The sequence below is a fragment of the Rhipicephalus microplus genome, chromosome 1, assembly GCF_043290135.1.
Source record: "Rhipicephalus microplus isolate Deutch F79 chromosome 1, USDA_Rmic, whole genome shotgun sequence".
In the NCBI taxonomy this organism is placed as follows: Eukaryota; Metazoa; Arthropoda; class Arachnida; order Ixodida; family Ixodidae; genus Rhipicephalus; species Rhipicephalus microplus.
Window position 1 is genome coordinate 168,850,086 of NC_134700.1, and position 15,555 is coordinate 168,865,640.

The window sequence follows — 15,555 nt, forward strand, 5'->3', positions numbered from 1 at the left end:
CCCACTTTTTTTTTGTCACGCATAACCAACCGTATCACACGGACACAGTCTATAGCTTTACCGTGATTGTCCACAAAGGTAGATTCTCGCACTTTTGTCTGGGCACGAACACTTTCATCCGCATTCTTCCAGAGTCGTTCATATCCGTTTCCCCCCTGCACATGCATTAATCATGCAGGTTAACGTTTTCAATTGAGACACTACGAACTAAAGTGCGCCCTCCATTCCCGTCTAAAGATACGACACGAGATGACGAGAAGAAGCGAATAATACAATGGCAGCCACACACTCGCATTCCCAAAACACAATGCTCAAGCACGCGAGACAGAAGCTTAAGCGTGAAGCTCGAAAGACGCTGCCGCTGCAAGGACACTGCACGGAATGCGATTCCGTTGCAGAAACAGAGAAAATAGATAAAAAGAAGAAAAACATTCTTTTCCTGCGCGACATGTAGCCAGCAGCTTTAACGAAATCACAACGACCCCGTTTTTGTCCTCATTTTCGACTTCAGACTGCGAATAAACGGGTGTGAGAACCGCGCTATCGATCACACATCTGTAGGACAACCGCATCGTGAGGCGACCTTCCCGCTACTCGGTGCAGCTGTACTTGGAGCTCGGAAGACGCGACGTCACAGAGGCGGATGTCAACGCTCTGCGTCGCCTTCTCTCGGGCGCACCACTTTGCCGTCTACAGCTGCCGGCGAGGAAACCGGTGTGCCATTTGCTCGGGTATAGGCGCCGTTACTGCGCATGATCGCAGCCGTTCCCAAACCGGAAAGTGTTCGTTAGCGTATAACGTCCAGTAGCATGTGAAGGTACAAGCCTGCTTCAAGCTCGGTAATAGTCCTTGCAAGAAATAACCAGTCCTTGTGCGAGAGAACCAGATTAATTTGCCTTGGTGCTCAAAGTCCAATGCGTTGGTTCCGTACCTTGCTCCCTGAACTTTTCTGACCCTTACCTGGTGTCACCATCCCGAGATTGGCCCATCTTTGACCAAGCGAAGACGCCAAGTGACGATGATGATGATGACAACTTTATTGTTCCGCCAAGTAAGGAGACCCCCTTGCTCCCCGTTCCTGGCACGCCAGCCTTTAGGCGAGGGGGGTCAAATCATCCGAGATTAAAAACAAACAAAGAGGTATCGGCTTCGTGGCCTCTTCTTCCAAGCGAACGGCTTGTTTCTCAGTGGGTCTTCGCTCCACAACAGGGCTTTCCAGGTCTCTCTACTATAGTAGTGTTTGATTTGGCCCCCGGGGAGCTATCGCAATGCGAGAGTATGCGCTCGAAGATCCCTCTCACCACGCTTATCGTTTCACCTATCAGCTATCTGAAGATGATACGCCTTGAAAAATTTCCAGCTTGCGGGCGCCGGCGTGCGATTCCTTATAGCTTAAACTTTTATGCGGCGGTAGCGTCAGTCTCGAATGAAAGCGATCATTTTCAACAATCCCCACATAATTTTTAGAACGCTCCTTCATGTTCCGGCATTCGGGCTACTCCGAAGTCACCTGTAAGTTGAGACTCGGGCAAAGTCGTGGGCCACCGCGTTCCCAGGAACGGACCTGCATGCGTGCTGGGTTCCAAATTAAGCTAATTTCTCTGTTTAGCCGTCTACCGGTCAGAGCCCTTGCCGCTTCCGACGAAATGCCTACGCTTCCCAAAATTCTAGAAGCCCGCTTTGCTAACGCTAATTATAAAATTGGCTGCCACCCGATGATGCCACACGTTGACGTCACAGCATGACGTCATTAGTCCCGTAGGTGAGTAATGGCGTTATATCACGCACGCGTGGCGATCAGGAGTCAGTACACTTGAGACCACGAAGTGAATACTTGCGTCGCTTCGTATCAAGATATACCACTATTTCAAGTAGCGAGCTAGATTTTTCGTTGTTGTGCACCTGTTTCATCTTATCGTCGACAAAGTGTGGCCGGTGGTCGTGTACCAAGGCATGTATCCATAAGGTGTGAGTGTTCTAGATTTGGCACGCTTAAATGGCTTTGGTTGCCCTAAGATTTCCTGACAGATCCCATCTGTAGCAGTATACCCCATTAGAGGTCCGCTGAATTTGCTCCACGAAGGCGGGTCCACACAAGCCTGCACCAATGAGCGCGTACACTGAGTTGACGTCATGAGCAAGAAGGTCAGTGAGGACATTAGAACAGTGCCGAAGTCCAGCACTATATACCTTAGTCACGTAAGCAACCGGCAGTCGCGCTTTGGTTGTTTGGTCTTCATAAGGTGCATACGACTATAAGTGTTGTGCCGTTCTCGCCCAATATATATAGCGATTCATAAGTCAGTGGGACGAGTGTAGCCAGATTCTCCTTTCTTTTTTTTGGGGGGGGGGGGGGAGTAGGAGGAGTTTCAACCACTTTTTATGTAGGTTCACGCGTGTGTTTGTATGTGTGCGTGTATATACCTGAAGGTGGGTTGACCCCCCTAACACCCTACCCTTGCCAAGCCAGCGACGGAAGACACCTACCACTCCAACTTTCCACAGTTCCTGCACACTTAACCTAGCGGACATAGGAAGGAAGACATGTGGTATGTGATGCAAAGTTAATCGTGAACAATAATAGAACAATAAAAAGCGTGAACACCGCAAAAGTTGAGCTCGGCAAAGCTCAATATGCAACGATTACACGAGCAATGATGCATTGTCACTGGAATGAAAAATGTCGTACAATTTTTCTCGCGTACAATAGACAATTTTACGTTCGACATATGAGCGCCACGACCTTGGGCCATTGAAAATAATGCATACACATCATAATTGCATAATCTATGTACATGCACAATGTGTACACACCATTTCATGGACATTTTAGAAGATTACACAACGATAATGTTAACGTAATTATCAGAGTATGAACAAAACAGGTCGTCCATTGTCTTGAACATAAAAGTTCGAGAATGAAAGTTCTAATAAATCCTTGACGAAGAAAACTGCATGGAGATTACATTAGAGCGGTGGAGTTCTAATTAATGAAAAAAGCAAGATTAGTTCGTACAAGAGTAGTATCCCTTTAACGATTGGTTTGCTTTGTTCTTCTCTATGTCTGCAGCAATGGAAGATCAATCGTTTTTCCTGCGCACAGCCCAAGACTGGAATGACCTGCCCACCGAAGTCACCACCATCATCGACACCCAAGCATTTAAACGGCTCATCGAAACTATCCCATCATAACTACCATTATATTGTTAGCCTTTGTAATACCCACTCCCTCATGTAATATCCCAACTGGGACCTTTGAGGTAATAAAATGAATGAATGAAAATGAATGAATGAAACGACAGAGTTCCACAAGCGCAGTCAACTCTGAAGCTCTCGCTAACAGCACAGCTTATGAAGAGGGAGAGAGCAATAGAGAAAATTTATGGTTCCGCGCACGCACACGCATCATGTCGCACGCACAAGACGTTTAAAACGATGTCTCACTGTCAGATATTCTAGCACTCGAACGTGAGAGGAAAGCGCGATATCGCTTGTGCCGTGGCGTTGCGGTACGACAAAGTACGCCTAGTTTGCATTCGATGGCCGACAGCCGGCCGAAATATTACCGTGTGAGAGTTCACCGCGAGGAACGGACAGTCAGCTTCAGAAGTTCTAGAGATCACTAAACACAAGAAAATGCTAAGGAGGACGAAGAAGGGAAGAAATGAAAGGCAGGGAGGTCAACCAGACGCACGTCCGGTTTGCTACCCTGCACTGAGTATTTTCACTACTTCGGCAGGCTGCCTTCACTCTTAAGAAAGAAAGAAAGAAAGAAAGAAAGAAAGAAAGAAAGAAAGAAAGAAAGAAAGAAAGAAAGAAAGAAAGAAAGAAAGAAAGAAAGAAAAAAAGAAAGCGTGTGTTGATCCTGCCTTGCCACATAATTGACTCTCGGTAAAGAGTCTCGTGAAATCTTGTTTGACAACGAATATATTCTTGGTAAAGAAGCATGGGAGTCAAAGGGGCTGACATGCTCATTTAAAGGGAGTCATGTATAGGTGGCAAGCGACGACTGCCAAAAAAGAAAAGAAAAAGCGTATCATTTTAGAACGCCTGATCTAAAGCTTCCTAATATGATTCGTTGAGCAGTTCAGCCGAATACAGTGACGAATAGCTGGGAAATCAAAAGTTTTCTCATACGCAGCGGCCTCCAAACTTTTTATTCCGACTGTCTGAAATGTCAGGTTCGAACTCAAACATCGGAAGTGGTGTATATACATCAACATTGCTGTGACCTTCGTGCGCGCAAGCGTTCAATTATATTCGTTCGTCGACGAGCGTCTGACATCAATGGTGAATAAAACACTGGCAATCCTTGGTGCATTGCGCAAGTGGCATCGGCTCGTGACGTCATCGATGTTAGCATTGATGGCATTATGGCACGTTCAGAAGTGTTTTTCGGCTCGGAGGAGTTGTTCATCTATAAGCGTAGTGTGTATCAGCACAGTACACCTGATCTGTATGTTTGCATTCGTCGGCCGTTTCAGGAGTCAGCACACGCGGGAAACGAAAGCCGAAGCACAATTATTTTTCTGGTGTTTTTGTTTACATTATTTTGTTAGTAAGCGATAATGTAGGGTAGCAATTAGTTATCCTGGAACGGTTGACCCCTTAAATTTCTTTGACTACCATTTATTCCCTTTTTTGGAAAATCCTCCTGAGTGTGGGTATGTGCCATGACATCCAGGTTACCAACAAACAAACAAAACCAGGACACGTGTGTGTCAGCTCGACATCAATTTCCTTACCGGAATAGGAAATGACGTTCCTTGGATTAACGAGTGCAAGAAGAGTTGTGTTTTCTCGCTCATGTATAAAAATGAATGTGAAGAGGCCATAATAAACCGCAGGAAGTTAACAGCGTAGCTGTCTCTACATATGTGTCGTGTTTTCTTTATTTTATGTACCACGCTAACACACCACGTTCATACAGCACATGCTCGGTTTACCACTTAGGATTACGTTGCGTTTTAAGGCGACCAAATGGTCAATCGGTTTTTGAGAGCTCTCACTGATATGTGAGGTTTAACGTCCCAAAACAACCATATGATTATGAGAGACGCCGTAGTGGAAAGCTCCGAAAATTTCGACCACCTGGGGTTCTTTAACGTGCACCCAAATCTGAGCACACGGGCCTACAGCACTTTTGCCTCTATCGAAAATGCAGCCGCCGCAGCCGGGATTCGATCCCGCCACCTGCAGGTCAGCAGCCGAGCATCTTAACCATTAGACCTACTTGGCGGGCCGAGACCTTTCACCGCAAAAACACGATTCAAACACGCAAGTATGCTTCCAGAGATGGAGAGACGAGGGCAATGCTGAAAGAGAGAGAGAGAGATTAACCAGAAGAGCACTCAAGCTGGCTTCCCTGCACTTCACAAAGGGAAAAATATGCTTCAAAGAATGAAATGAAAAAAAAAGACTATAGGATGTCCGACAGTGTCATAAAAATACAATAGAGAGAGAGAGAGAGAAGAGCTTTATCGAATCAGCCGATGGACGACTATCCATGTCATATTAATGCGCAATACACATTATGAAGGCACAGTCACAACTCAATTTTCCTGACGAAAGACATCAAAGTGTGCATAGCGACTCGCCTTGAAGTCTGTCGAAACAAGACATTGCTTTGAGTGAATATTGAGATGAATATAATATTGAGATTAATATTGAGTGAATATAATTCGATGGAGAGGGCTGCTAGCGCGTAAAAGTTCGAAAGCCGCTACTTAATAGTCACACGCGGGCGCCACGGTTAGGCCGCGAAATTCAAAGAACGCTTTCATTGCCTGATCTATCCAGCCCTTTACGCGGTCTGATATGTGCGAATGCAGCTTTGACTATATACTCAACAGGCCCGTATTCACAAACGCCCCTCGACTCGAAACTCGACCTCAATGGATCCTTGAGGACTGTTTCGTTTTCAATTTTTGCAACGCGGAAAGTCTCAGAGATTTTTTGAGGCCGAGTTTCGAGTCGAAGAGCGTTTTTGAATACGGGCCTTGAGAACTTCGCCGATTTGAATTCACTTGGCGCCAGCGGAGGCGTTTCGCGCCTTAGATTCTCGTCCTGACACGAACCTCGTCGAACACTCGACCTCCTGTTTCATGAGCGGTGATTAGTTTCAGGTTATTTACTATTGTATGAAACGTACCTGCTTAAGTATACAAAAAGATGTCGTAGAGCAGTCAGGTGCACGAGTGTCCGCCTCGGTGGAACATTGATTACGGTGCTTGGCTGCTAAACCAAAGGACGCGGGTTCGATCCCGGCCATGGCGGTCGCATTTCGATAAAGGCACGTTGATGTGTTTAAAAAAAAGTGGGTAACGATTGAGAGTACCAGGTGTGTTCAGAGTACTATACTCTACTATGGGAGAGCATGAAGCCGTCGCGTGGGCTTCACACTTGATGAGGTATCGTCGACAAAAATTACGTCGTGTGCGTACACAACGATAGGTCCACGCGAATAAAGCCGTCCAAGTGGACTGCCAAGCCCAACGGCCATTGGAGATACAGGACCGAGTAATGTGCGACGCCAGTGCAGAACCCCCTAAGGTCGAGTTTCCCGGAGCTATTCACTGCTGAGTATACTCATAATCATACTGCAGTTTTGGGACGTAACCACCCCCCCCCCCATATTATTACTATTAGCCGAAAGATCTCGGTCAAGTATTCTGGTAATGAAATTCAGTGTTAGTTCGATTCTACATGTGACGTGGATAGATGAACTGATTCTAACCAATGTTAACAAATTTTCAGAGCACAGGCGTGTGCGCAAAGGCAGCAAAATGCGCGGCACGGGTGACGTACGTGAGCAGACAGTCGCGTCTCATGCGTCCGCACCACCATTACAGCATTTGTACAAGACACGCGCTTTCCGCTGACCAGACGGAGCTGCGGCGTTGCTGGCACTGGCCCATCCCAAGTTCGATGACGTTGGCCGTTAGGAGCACGCAAAAAAAAGACGCACGCACGCGTCGCCCATATAAGGTGTACACTCTTCTGTTCTTCAACACCCTCACAAACGGCATAATAACACCCTTATGCCCATTACACCCTTCTCTGAGGGTGTACCAGCAAAGAAAAGGGTGTTACATTCATTCAAAAAGAGTGTAAATCTGTAAAACACCCTTTTTACACCCATAGGGGTGTAAAAATTTTTTCTGTGCAGTGCATCCCAGCGACAATCTATTCCATATTTGACTGACCCCGTCTCATTAGTGCTTTTTTTTCTTCGCTAGGCATTGCGTTCTGGCGCTGCAGTCACACTGAAAAACTCGACTGCACTGTGCCTATAACGCCGTGATCTATATGCGCAGGCAGCTGAGTGAGTACGTGTCCGCTCCCCACCCTTTCTGCAGATAACCTCCGTAAATGTTTTTCCCCATCATCAAGGGTGCACCACATCAATTTTCTATTTTTAATGCGAATGTATTTCTTAGACGGGCTATGTCAGGCGTCCGTCGAGATCTGTCCACCACCCTCTCCCATAGCAACAGCTGCGGGCGCGCGCGCTTATCTTCGGCCCTCGCAACCGGTGCCCCCACCTCCTTGACTTGCGACCGCCTCGTCAAGGCGACCGCCTTGCGACCGCCTAGACTTGCGAATGCAGCGCGTTTGAAACGCATTTGTGCTGCCTTGGTAGAGCCTGAAAACAGCGCTTTCTCAACGCGTTTGTACTGCATTGAAGGCGGTGATGGAGCACTGCACGGGCCCTGCTCGCGCACCGGGTATGGCATTGTTCGGTCGGGCCCGGGCCGAGATCGGGCCTATGAGCTTCGGGCTCGAGCCTCAGTCAGGCCCGTACTAGGGCCGGGTCTCATATACAGGGTGTTTCAAGAAATGTGTACAATATTATTTAAAAATTACAAAAACGAGCCATCTACATGCTACATGCGGCGTTGCCATTACTTTAACCGAATGCATCTTCAGATGTGTACAAACATTAAGTACAGAAGTAAATAAAGAAAATAAAACAGCTAAAATTTTGCACAAGTTGAAACAAAACGTTCTCAATTAGCGCGTTTTCGAAGAGAAGGGTAGATGCGCTGTTTTGTGCGTCGGTTTCGTGAGCTAAATTAGCCAGATTTTATCGCTCCGGCGTGATTACAGCGGCCACCTTTCGAAAATTGCAAAGCGGCTATACACCATAGGAAAAACTTTCATTCGTCCATTTGACTCAACTAAAAATTTTCACTGGGTAAAAGTCGGTTGTTTTAATTTCTGTAATTACTGCCGTAATTTATGCAGATAGAAGAGGTCATTCCTTTCATCTGCGGCGACATCAGTGAATCTTCAATGGCTAATGGAATTCACGAAGCCATCGATCCAGAAGTTAAACCATTGGCGGATGCAGTTGTTTTCCCAAGCGTCACCAGCGAACCCACAGGAAGTCTTCTGGTTGGGTCGGACCGATTGCCGAAAGTAACACCAAGTGACAGCGAAGTCCGTTGGGTGTCGGATAACAGCGCGTTAATAACCATTAACACGAAAACGAAGTGTACTCTCCAATGACCATATATCCGTCAAGAAGGAAAGTGGACAGTATTCGAGCAGTCGTGTGTGCGTCATGCGAACAGAGGTCTATCTATCAGGAGGAGAACTTCTCTGACTCGTCACAACGGGTTTCGGAGCTCGATACCAGTAGTATTGCAGGAAAGACATTCCCGAAGCAAGACATCGACATAAGAGGGTCAAACAAAGCCATCGATTTCCGAAATGGTTGCCATGAAGTTGCGCTACCAAGGGCATGTATCAGCGAAGGATCGTGACAGTGTTGCCATTTCTTTGAAGAAAGAACCAGTTCAACCTTGTGTAAAAAGTATTAAATCACACGAGAAAAATGGACATGCGGAGGAAATCGCCACTGATAAACTGTCAGATGTAACCGGTGAAACAGGTACGATAAGAACTCCAGCGGTGTATGACGCCTCTTCGAATGGAGCAGAAAAGTAGCTCTCAAAGTCACTCTTGAAGAGGCAGTTGAAGACAGGTACTCCTGACGTCAGCCTCTACCTTCGACGACGCGACAACTCCAGAAGACGGCAATTGGCCTAAATGGCTGCCGCAATATCAGAGTTACGCAAACCTCAATGCGAGTGACATGCATCGGCGCCGTGGTCGTTATGGTGGCCTTCGTGGCACTATCGCTGGGCTATGTGAACTGTTCTGGTCACTAAGATAACACCCACGTGCTAAATTAGCGTGCTGTAATTTTCATGCATGCACGCGATCCAGACTCAATGGTTCCACAAGTACAACAGCTTTCCAAAAGACAGTGTGTTCCAATCGAAGCTCCTTCGAGTCAGCAGTGTCGACTTTGTGTCTGTGGCTGCGAGAGGAGACTACCACGAAAGTCGTTACACGTGTGCCAGTTCGAACAGTGCACACATTTCAAGTGTCACTGAGGCTATCTCTGAAGGTTTTTTTGTCCTTTTATAGTGCAGAGTTTATATTCTGATAAGGAAGTAACGCTCAATACAGATAGTCATGAACTGAAGTCGAGGCTTTTGAAACACATTATTATAGGGCTTTGCTGTAAGGTGAAAATTGTAGCATCATTTGTTGTGGGGAGGATTTGGGGAAGGATGACAAGGACTTTAAAATAAGGGTGCCTGCGGGGAATATTAGGGAAATGTTAGTGAAATTGTTGTGATGGGAAGATGTAGAAACTTGCGCGCGACATGGACTGAAGAGACGAAAGAAGGTTGTGGGGCAGAGACTTGTTTGTTCTAGGAGTGTTGGAATGCACGCCATGTTGTAGACGACACTGCACTGAGCGCCAATAAAGGCTCAAAGATTTTCCCACAAGGATATAACAATTTCAAAGATCGAAGGCCATCAAGAGAAGACGACAAAAATAGGCATAATCAGGGAACAACGAGGACAGTGGCTCGCTTGCTAAGAGCTGTGGGTACTCGGGCCGGAAAAATCAGCCCGTGCAGTGCTCTAGATGGTGGCAACATCCCTGAAATGATTATGAACGCACGTAGGAAGCGTTCGTTGAAAAAGGCGCCCAAAAAGGAGACACTTAAGCGCGTTGATCCACCGAGCAATTCATTTTTAGATGTGGAAGCATCTTATACTCGCGCCTTGTAGTGCGCCGTCCGCGCCGTCCGCACCGCTTCTCGAACATTCGACAGCTGACGCGCGCGCATGCGCCGTCGCGCCGTCGCCCACTCTTCCACCATCTGTGCATCCCTTCCTCCTCTACACACCGCGCGTGCTTCACTCCTCCACCATCTGTGCACCCTTCCTCCTCTACACACCGCGTTCGACATCTACAATTCTCCTGATTCTCCAGTGGACGCGCATGTGGCGTCGCGCTTCGAGAACATTCAACAGCTGACAGTGCATGCGCCGTCGAGCTGTATATATACTCAAGGTCGGCGCTCGCTCGCTCAGTTGCCGCTCGTCGGTTGGTTTGTACGGCGCGTCGACGTCCAAGGTCGCGGTGAAATGAATTCCAACGAATCCACAAACACAATGATCGACGTCCCTTCGACCAGCGCCGCCCTTTCGCATACGTGTGTACGTGTTCACTCATTTAACACCCCCTCCTACAACCACGTTAACCAATTTAGCCATCGACCCAAGTAAGTCGCACTTTAACACCCCGTTAACCAATTATATGCTCCGCATCCTCCTCAGTGTTCCCCCGAGGGAAGCTGCGGGCAATTTTTTATCCGTGCACGCTAGCTACTAGAGCTGGAAACGCATACCGCGTTTCTCGCGACAGAAAAAAAAAACGCCACATGCGGCAAATGGCGCTATAGGCTCCGTTCAGTCGAGTTTTCCAATCTGACTGCAACGCCTAAATACATAGCCTGGCGGATAGAAAAAGAAACCTTGAGACGGCATCGGTGAAAATGGAACCCAACGCGCGCGTCTCGCGCCCTACATCTGTCAGCGGATTGTGTCCGGGATACATTGGGGACGCGAGCACTCGTCTCTTTTCTGCGTGCCCCTAACGGCGAATCTCGGAAACTTTGAGGCGGGACAGTGTGAGCAACGCAGCTCCCTCTGATCAGTGCGCGGTACCCATTAGTACAGTGTCCTATTAGCTACACGGTGTAAATGAAAAAAAGAAAACAGACAGTTATAGTATACCTGGCTTACCGGGATGCCGGGCGTACCGTAATAGCGGAATCAAAGTGCGCATACGCATACGTACGTTACCCGTACCGCTTACCGTACGAACGCTATTTTTTTTTTATTTAACGTTACCGTGTAAACATGGCGGTGCTCTCGGACGCCTGCTTCGAAGTGATTTTGGCGCAGCAAACGACTGTTTCAAGTGGCTTCGTTTGCCTTCAGTTAGCTTCGACTACCGAGTATTGCGGATAAGTTGGCGTAGTTTTTGAAATAGCTTCCCATTTCGAACTTGTCTAGGCCTAACTACAAGATCGATGTGAACAAATCACCAGCATAAATGTTTTCGCGTTTGGTGCGTGGTTCATATTGCCACGTTCCTTTCCCAAAGTTGTGTTATCACCCTGTTACACTACGTTCAGCGCAAACCGCGCCTAAGATGTTCGAGAAGCTTGTAGGCTTTAGTAGATAGTTTTGTTAAGATTGCGTCCAATTCGTTAACATTTCAAATTATTCTAGAACCTACGTCGCCGCCAGCGATAACGCTAGAACATTCGATGGCAAGTGTATAAATGCCGATGCGCTTCGCCGCTTGTGAGTTGATGGACTGCCGACGCTCCGTTCGCCGCTATCAGTGCAAAACTTTCCGTTTACCGGGCACAGATTCGCCCAAATAAACAGTTTATTATTAGACCTGCACTCTGCTTCATTCGTCCACGTCACGACTCCGTGACAATACTTACTTTCATTATTACTAAAATAAACTTGTAACAGAGCTTCGCGCGGTGACCCAGGCAGACATTCTCGTTTTCTTTTCCTTTTCAGTGTTCTTACTTTTCAACCCTCCGATAGGTGGCGCCACCATTCGAACTGGGGCACGTAAACGCTATTCCGCTAAACTATAAGAAAGGCACTGTCAGCAACGAACATCTGCTGCACGGTAACGCCATTCATTTAACCTCTGCTATCACCTGACGGTAAACTATAACTGTCTATTATTCTTCTAACGCTGGGCTCTCACGTGCGAAACCCCGTTATGGACGCTACCCAACGCATTTCCTCACGATTACGTTCGGGGAGGTGGCGGCATTTTTTTTTTTTTACTACGAATAAGTCGGCCGTAAGCCCAAGAACGCTGATTCCGCATTCGAGTGCGCATATAGAGAAATTAATGTACGCACATCAGACGGCGCTGTCATCCCACAAGTTAACACCATTAGGGTACTGGGCTTGCGCCTGTCCGCCAACGGCCACAACGGCGAAACCGTTCGCAGACTAGAGGGCGCGGTCAATGAAACAATCCGGTTGCTGAAACGAATAACAAATCGGCATAGCGGAATGAAGGAAAGCAACACCATTCGCCTGGTACATGCTTTCACTATGAACCATATAACGTACGTCGCCTCCTACCTCAAGTGGCAGGCGACTGAACGCACCAAACTAGATTGTCTCATCCGCAAGGCGTACAAACGCGCAATCGGATTACCGGCCAATACCAGCACGGATAAATTTCTAGAGCTGGGGTTGCACAATACTCTAGATGAGATAATCGAAGCACACAACATCGCCCAGTACGAACGTCTGGCGAAGACCAGAACTGGTCGACACATCCTCGAGATACTGGGTATCAACTACCATACGCAGCGCGGCGAAAAGGTCGGAATACCCAGACGTATTCGCGAGCGCATCGTCGTTATGCCGTTGCCTAAGAACATGCACCCGACACATCACATCGGTCGGCGCAACAGGCGCGCCCAAGACCTTGAAAAGAAATTCGGCAATAGCAAAGACACAGTTTACGTGGACGCGGCCCGTTACGACTGCCACCGCGGCTTCGCGGTCGCGATCACGGATCATGTAGGAACTTGCGTCACGAGTGCGACGATAGGCACGGAAGACACGGAGGCGGCTGAAGAAGCTGCCATAGCCCTCGCGATGGCCACCACGGACGCTGAGGTGATAATAGGCGACTCGCAGGCGGCGATACGCAACTACGCCAGCGGCCGGATCTCCCGCGAAGCGGCCCGCATTCTCCAAATTCACGAACGCAACATCTGCCGCAAAAACGACAGTTTCCTCGTATGGACCCCCGCCCACACGGACCCTCCGCTTGCGGGCAACGCGACTGCCCACGCCGCGGCTCGAGGACTTACACGCCGAGCTGCGACGACTGCCGACAGTCCCGATGTCTCGCACACTTCGACAGCGATGCGGGAATGGACGTGGGGGGATCGCATGACCACTTTCAGAGACATCACGCAACACTACAGACTGAACAGATGCAAATATCCACCACCCCACGCCAAACTAAACAAAAAACAGCAGGTTGCCTGGAGACAACTACAGACACACACGTACCCGAATCCGGTGATCCTTCGCCTCTGCTACCCAGGCATTTATACGTCCGACGCGTGTAAGGCGTGCGGAGCCAGAGCGACGCTGCAGCACATGCTGTGGAAGTGTTCCGGTAACGCGCAGCAGTCCCCTACGAACCCGGCAGACATGGCAGTCTCGAACCGCGAGGCGCGATGGGAGGCGGCTCTGCTCAGCCACGACCTTGCTGATCAACTGTGGGCCGTCCGGCAAGCCCAGGATGCCGCCCGGGTCCAAGCACTCGAGGCCGTCACCTAGGCCGGGGTGCTTGTAGCCCCACCCCGCTCAATGACGCCGGACATGTTCAATAAAGTTTTTACTCACTCACTACGAATAAGTCGATCATTCCAGAACACTACGTTCGCGGGGCCACTCTCCTTCAACGTATTTCCAGTGAAATAACTATCCTTATCGCTATCTTAACAACTTCGGCTGATGGGTGGGCGAGGTACAAAAGAGGCCACAGATAAGCAACCAACTTCGCACACTGGCTTCCTGGAGACGAGCGGGGACGCAGCATTCCCGCGCGAACCGTTAACAAAAGCGCCGGGCGATTTCGAAAGGGGTAAGAGGAGAAGGGGCGAAGCCAACAACGCGAGGAACTCAACAGTTGCAAGCACGGGAAGGGGAGAACCCGAAGAAAGTAGCATTCCAGTGGTGACGTGCCCCTCACGCCGAGGTAGTGTAAACAAAATAAAAAACGAAGCATCCTAGATAACGAAGGAAGGCAAGACGTCGGAAAGGGGACGGCGAAACCGCGTCTACCCAAACCGCATTTTTTTTTCTTCTCTTCCCCTTTCTCCAAATTACTCCCTCATACCACGTAGCAAGTTAGAAGGCTAGTGATCGTGCTTCTCCCCCTCTTTTCTAAGAAAATAACTCGTCTCCCCCCCCCCCCCCTCGAACACTACATCCACCGGTTCAGTGTCACCTTTCTTAAGCGAGACAGTTATAGCGGCCATCACTCATTACTATCCCCACACCATCCCCCCAAACTTTCACGTTTTGAAAACGTTTCCTTTATTAAGCAACCACTTGCTAGCACTCTGCCTCGTCGAAGCGTGGAGGAGATGCGCGAAAAAAATGCGTTTCAGGAGAGGCAAGCCGCAAACGACCATTTCACCTAAAAGATCAACGTAGGCGAGAAGGAAGAAAAAAAAGAGAAAAAAAAACGGCAGGACCGTTTCTGTAGCTAATAACGCACCCTGGCAGGTGTATCTCGCAAGAGACCGCATTTATGCGCTGTACGCAGATCGCTCATGCGGTCGCGCCGATGATCATTACCCACTCCTCGGTCAAGGTCAGCCAACGATCCAGTTTCGGCCCAGCGCGGAATGCCGAGAAGAGGTCATAGCCCCGAGAAGTGAACGGAGTGTGTGCTCGTAGATGTGCGAGTGTGTGTGTGTGTAAACAATCTTTCGTTTATTTTTTTCATGCTCCACCATCTAACTTACGAAGGGCTGACTCGATACACGACCAGCGACATTACAGTTTGCAGCCTGCAAAGGTACGCTTACAAACACAGCTCTGAAGCATAACAATGACGCAATCCGCGAGATTTCCGTATTTCCCCCCCCCCCCCCCAAGTCTCGGAAAAACAAACAAACAAAGGACTGCGTTGCCGGCTAATAATCGCAGATTGGGCGATCCTTCCCGACACAGAACCTCGGCGCGTGCGCGCAGCTAAAAAAGTGGGCCACGGCATTGACGCAACCGTTGTGAAAATGGGGACACGACGCCATTCTATTTAGTAGGATATAGTTACGCCGTGGGCCGCTCTCGAAACAGTGGCGCGGCTCATCTACGTTTCAGTAGTTTCAGTCTACTTCGAATTTTCCCGCCACAGATACCAAGGGGGGGCGTTACTCGATGCTGCTATCCGGCTCATTTGACGGCAATGCAGCCAGAGACCGTACCCGCCAACCTATTTTCCATCGGCCCAACAAAAGACTACGACCGTTGTACCACTTCCGTCTGCACTCGGCACGTTCAAGCAAAAGCCCAAACGCGCTTCTAATTCTGGCGACGACGTTGCTTGCGTCGGCCACCGAGTGAAGGAAGCCAGGAAAGAAATAAAGACACACAGGAGACCGC

The 15,555-nt window shown here is 48.7% G+C and overlaps 1 long non-coding RNA gene across 1 annotated transcript; it reads left to right on the top strand.

Moving 5' to 3' along the window:
• The first annotated feature begins 243 nt into the window (after positions 1 to 243).
• Positions 244 to 3,283, top strand: LOC142802736 (uncharacterized). Its single transcript, XR_012893974.1, has 2 exons — positions 244 to 702; positions 3,071 to 3,283. It is a non-coding gene; the product is annotated as an uncharacterized LOC142802736 (long non-coding RNA).
• The last annotated feature ends 12,272 nt before the right edge of the window (positions 3,284 to 15,555 follow it).